The sequence below is a fragment of the Aptenodytes patagonicus genome, unplaced genomic scaffold, assembly GCF_965638725.1.
Source record: "Aptenodytes patagonicus unplaced genomic scaffold, bAptPat1.pri.cur scaffold_176, whole genome shotgun sequence".
NCBI lineage: Eukaryota > Metazoa > Chordata > Aves > Sphenisciformes > Spheniscidae > Aptenodytes > Aptenodytes patagonicus.
The window spans coordinates 117,501-122,500 of NW_027472114.1; positions in this window are offsets into that span (position 1 = coordinate 117,501).

Genomic DNA, 5,000 nt, shown 5'->3' on the forward strand with positions numbered 1-5,000 from the left:
CTGCCGTGCCCGAGCCCCGGCTCCCGCCTTCCTCGCTCCCTCCCTCCCTCTCGCCCTGCTGCGCGCCTGCCCGCCGCCCCCGCCGCGGGCTGAAAAACCAACGAACGCGAAACGGGGCAGCGGTGGGTGTCTGTCTGCGTGAAAAAAAAACCCGCAAACGACCCAAACGGAAACCTTCTCCGAATCCCTGTATCCCCCCCCTCCCCAGCCTGCCTCTGCGCCGGCCTCCCTCCCCTGCCGCTGCCGCTGCCGTCGCGACCGAGCGCGGGAACGTTGGCGTGGCGGGAACCGGCGCCCTTTCGCCGTGGGCGGGCGGGCGGGCGGGGGCCCGGTTGCCGGGCAGCGGGGCGCGCGCGCATGCGCAGAGCGCGCGGCTGCGGACGCACACCTCCCCCAGCCCGCCCCCCCCGCTGCTCCGGGGCGCCGGAGAGTCTGCGGTCGGGGCGGAGGGGCCGCACCCGCCGGTCGGCGGGTACGGAACTGCAGCGCGGGGAGGGAGGGAGGGAGGGCGGGAGGGGGAGCGCGCGCGCGCAGGTGTGCGTGTCGGTGTGTGTGTGTCTGTGTCTGTGTCTGTCTCCGTGTGTGTGTCTGTGTCTCTGTGTGTGTGTGTGTGTGTGTGTGTCTCTCTCTGAGCGCGCGTGTGCCGCCGGGGGGGGGGGCGGGGTGGCGTCTGCAGGGTCGCAGATACTTCTTCTAATACATTTGTTTCATTAAAAAAAGAAATAATAACTCGGCAATGGACGCCCCGTCCTGAAGTCTCCCGGCAGACGGCGAACTCGCCCCGGGGGCCGCCGCCTCTACCCGGCCCCTCCCCTACCAGCTGGGGAGGAAAAAAGCCGGCCGGGAGGGCAGACTTGCCGTGAGCCGGGGGGGGGGGTGGGGGGGGGGGGTGGGGGCGGGGCGGAGCGGAGCGGAGCGGAGAGGCTGGACGGGGCGGTGAAGCCGGCGAGCGCACGGCGGCCACCGGTTCGGGGCGGGGGGGGCGCGTGCCTGTGGGCGCGTGCGTTGAGGGCGGCGGCGGGGGAGGGGGGCGTTTAAAAAACCCGAAATTCTTAAAAATCCATTCAAAATGACGGGGTGGCCGTCCTTGTACCATGATTCGCGTAAATCCCGAAAAAGGGGAAAAAAAAAAGTTAACCCCCCCGGACCCCCCCCCCACGACCCCCGCCGCCCTGCTGAAACAGGGACGGGGTGGCCCTTGCGCCAGATTCGCGTAAATCCCGAAAAAGGGGAAAAAAAAAAGTTAACCCCCCCGGACCCCCCCCCACGACCCCCGCCGCCCTGCTGAAACAGGGACGGGGTGGCCCTTGCGCCAGATTCGCGTAAATCCCGAAAAAGGGGAAAAAAAAAAAATTAACCCCCCCGGACCCCCCCCCACGACCCCCGCCGCCCTGCTGAAACAGGGACGGGGTGGCCCTTGCGCCAGATTCGCGTAAATCCCGAAAAAGGGGAAAAAAAAAAGTTAACCCCCCCGGACCCCCCCCCCCCACGACCCCCGCCGCCCTGCTGAAACAGGGACGGGGTGGCCCTTGCGCCAGATTCGCGTAAATCCCGAAAAAGGGGAAAAAAAAAAGTTAACCCCCCCGGACCCCCCCCCCCACGACCCCCCGCCGCCCTGCTGAAACAGGGACGGGGTGGCCCTTGCGCCAGATTCGCGTAAATCCCGAAAAAGGGGAAAAAAAAAAATTAACCCCCCCGGACCCCCCCCCACGACCCCCGCCGCCCTGCTGAAACAGGGACGGGGTGGCCCTTGCGCCAGATTCGCGTAAATCCCGAAAAAGGGGGAAAAAAAAAAGTTAACCCCCCCGGACCCCCCCCCACGACCCCCGCCGCCCTGCTGAAACAGGGACGGGGTGGCCCTTGCGCCAGATTCGCGTAAATCCCGAAAAAGGGGAAAAAAAAAAATTAACCCCCCCGGACCCCCCCCCACGACCCCCGCCGCCCTGCTGAAACAGGGACGGGGTGGCCCTTGCGCCAGATTCGCGTAAATCCCGAAAAAGGGGAAAAAAGTAGAAATTAGCCCCCACCACCACCCACCCACAGCTCGGCCTGGGGAGAACCGGGCTGGCCGGTCCAGCCGGCTCCGGAGCACGTGGCGGCCGGCCGCCACGTGCACCCGCCTCCGCGGCCGGACGCCACGTCTACCCGCCTCCGCGGCCGGACGCCACGTCTACCGGCCTCCGCGGTCGGACGCCACGTCTACCGACCTCCGCGGCCGGGCGCCACGTCTACCCGCCTCCGCGGCCGGACGCCACGTCTACCGGCCTCCGCGGTCGGACGCCACGTCTACCCGCCTCCGCGGCCGGACGCCACGTCTACCGACCTCCGCGGCCGGACGCCACGTCTACCGACCTCCGCGGCCGGACGCCACGTCTACCGACCTCCGCGGTCGGACGCCACGTCTACCCGCCTCCGCGGTCGGACGCCACGTCTACCGACCTCCGCGGCCGGGCGCCACGTCTACCGACCTCCGCGGCCGGACGCCACGTCTACCGGCCTCCGCGGTCGGACGCCACGTCTACCCGCCTCCGCGGCCGGACGCCACGTCTACCGACCTCCGCGGTCGGACGCCACGTCTACCGACCTCCGCGGCCGGACGCCACGTCTACCGGCCTCCGCGGCCGGACGCCACGTCTACCCGCCTCCGCGGCCGGTGGCGGCCGCTAGGTCTACCCGGCTCCGCAGGTGGCCGCCAGGTCGACCCGGCTCCGGGGCCGGCGGCGGCCGGCGGCGGTCCCCGGAGAGCGCGGACCGTCGCTGTCGGCGCGTCCGGCGAAAAGGGTGGCCACGTCTACCGGGCTCCGGCGGGACTTGGTCGCGTTTCCGGGGCTGAGGGGTAGACGTGTTGTCCCCGCCGCCTGCTCGGAGCTGCCCAAGGGGTCGCTGTTTTTCGCTGCCTCCAGTTACGTCATCGTAAAAGGCGGCGGCGGCGGCGCGCCCCCCCGGTGGGCGGAGGCACCGTTCTTGCAGCTTGCCGGGGGCGGGGACGTGCCTGTCCGTACTATAGGAGGGAGTGGGGACTCGCCTCCGAGAGCGGCGCTAGCCAGCGGCTGCAACGCCCTCGCCTCGGCCGGCCAAGTGGGGCGCTCGGCGGGCGTAGTGGCGGTTCCCCCGGACGGTTCGGCTCCCGCGGGGCAGGGCGAAGAGCGAAGACCGGCGGCGGCGGCCGCCGCCGGCACTCGAACGCTGGAAGGGCAGGGGGAGCGCAGCGGAGCTCGGCGCGGCTTTCCCCCGTCCCCCCGAGGGCCCGATGATGGCGATGGCGAGTGCTGGTAGAGGCCCCGAGGCAGAGGTGCCTGCGAGAGCCCAGCCCGCCGCGGCGGCCGCCGCCGGCTCCTGAGGGCCAGGGGATGGGGGCGGGCGAGGTGGCGGCACCTCGTCCTTTGTTTTTCTCCGGCCTTAAGCCGGAGCCCGCCAAGCGGGCAGAGAGCGGCGGCCCGTCGTGGTGGCCGGCAGCCGGGCGCACGCAGACGGCCGGGGGGTTTCGAGCCTGCCGCGGCTTTCCCCGGCCCCCCCCAGGGAGGAGGGCCCGATGATGGCGCGGGCGAGGCGGCGGCGCCTCGGCCTCCTTTTTGCCGGCGCGAGCCATACGCGGGCGGCCCGTGGCGTCTGGCCTACCCCGGCTTCCCCCGTCGCCGGAGGGCTCGACGAGAAAGTCTGCACGCGGCGGGCGAGGCGGCGGCGGCGCCCCGTCCTTTTTCTCCGGCCCTAAGCTGGAGCCCGCTGAGCGGGGGAAGATCAATGGCAGCCGGTCCCGGTGGCCGGCAGCCGAACGCAGGTGGCCGGGGGGTAGGCTTTCCCCGTGCTCCGATCCCCGGCGATGGCGCGGGCGAGGCGTGGCGCCTCGTGGTTTTTTTTTTTCTTTTTTCTTTTCCCACCGTGAGGGCGACGGGCAAAGACCGGCGGCCGGTGGCGGTCGCCGGCACTCTGGAACGCTGAAGGGCCCGGGGGAGTCGAGCCTGCCGCGGCTTTCCCCCGGTCCCGGTGACCTCGCTCGAGGGCGTTGTTGTCTGGAGCGGGTGGCCGGCGGCACCTCCCGCTCCTCCCCCCGCCTTTGACCGACTCAGACCCGCAGGCAGCGCCCGCCGAGGCGTCCCCGGGCGCGTCGGGAGAGGCTTCTCGGCGGGCCGGCTCTGCCGGTGTTCAGGCCGGCGTTGCACCTCTCCGCAGACGTTGCCCTCTCGCTCGCACGCAGGGCCCCGCGTCCGCCGCCCAGCCAGCCCTCCCCGGGCGGGGGAGCGGGCGCGCGCGGCCGTCGCTGTCCCAGGAACCGTGGCCGCGGGGCCTCCGCTTGCTTTTGTTCTCCTTCGCTGCCTTTCCGTACTTACCCGATCGATGAGGCGCTTAGGGCGCGTCGGAGAGGCTTCTCGGCGGGCCGGCTCTGCCGGTGTTCAGGCCGGCGTTGCACCTCTCCGCAGACGTTGCCCTCTCGCTCGCACGCAGGGCCCCGCGTCCGCCGCCCAGCCAGCCCTCCCCGGGCGGGCGGGGGAGCGGGCGCGCGCGGCCGTCGCTGTCCCAGGAACCGTGGCCGCGGGGCCTCCGCTTGCTTTTGTTCTCCTTCACTGCCTTTCCGTACTTACCCGATCGACGAGGCGCTTAGGGCGCGTCGGAGAGGCTTCTCGGCGGGCCGGCTCTGCCGGTGTTCAGGCCGGCGTTGCACCTCTCCGCAGACGTTGCCCTCTCGCTCGCACGCAGGGCCCCGCGTCCGCCGCCCAGCCAGCCCTCCCCGGGCGGGCGGGGGAGCGGGCGCGCGCGGCCGTCGCTGTCCCAGGAACCGTGGCCGCGGGGCCACCGCTTACTTCTCCGCTGTCTTTCCTTTACCGATCGATGAGGCCTTTCGGGTCGCGTCGGAGAGGGCCCCCGGCGGGCCGGCTCCTCCGTGCTCCCCGTCATAGGGAGCAACGGCGGTGTCCGGTGTTCAGGCAGGGCGGTCTCCTTTCCAATTCGCTTCCCGTCGCACGCGAGGTGTTGTCCTCCTCCCCCGACCGAGCGAGCGAGCG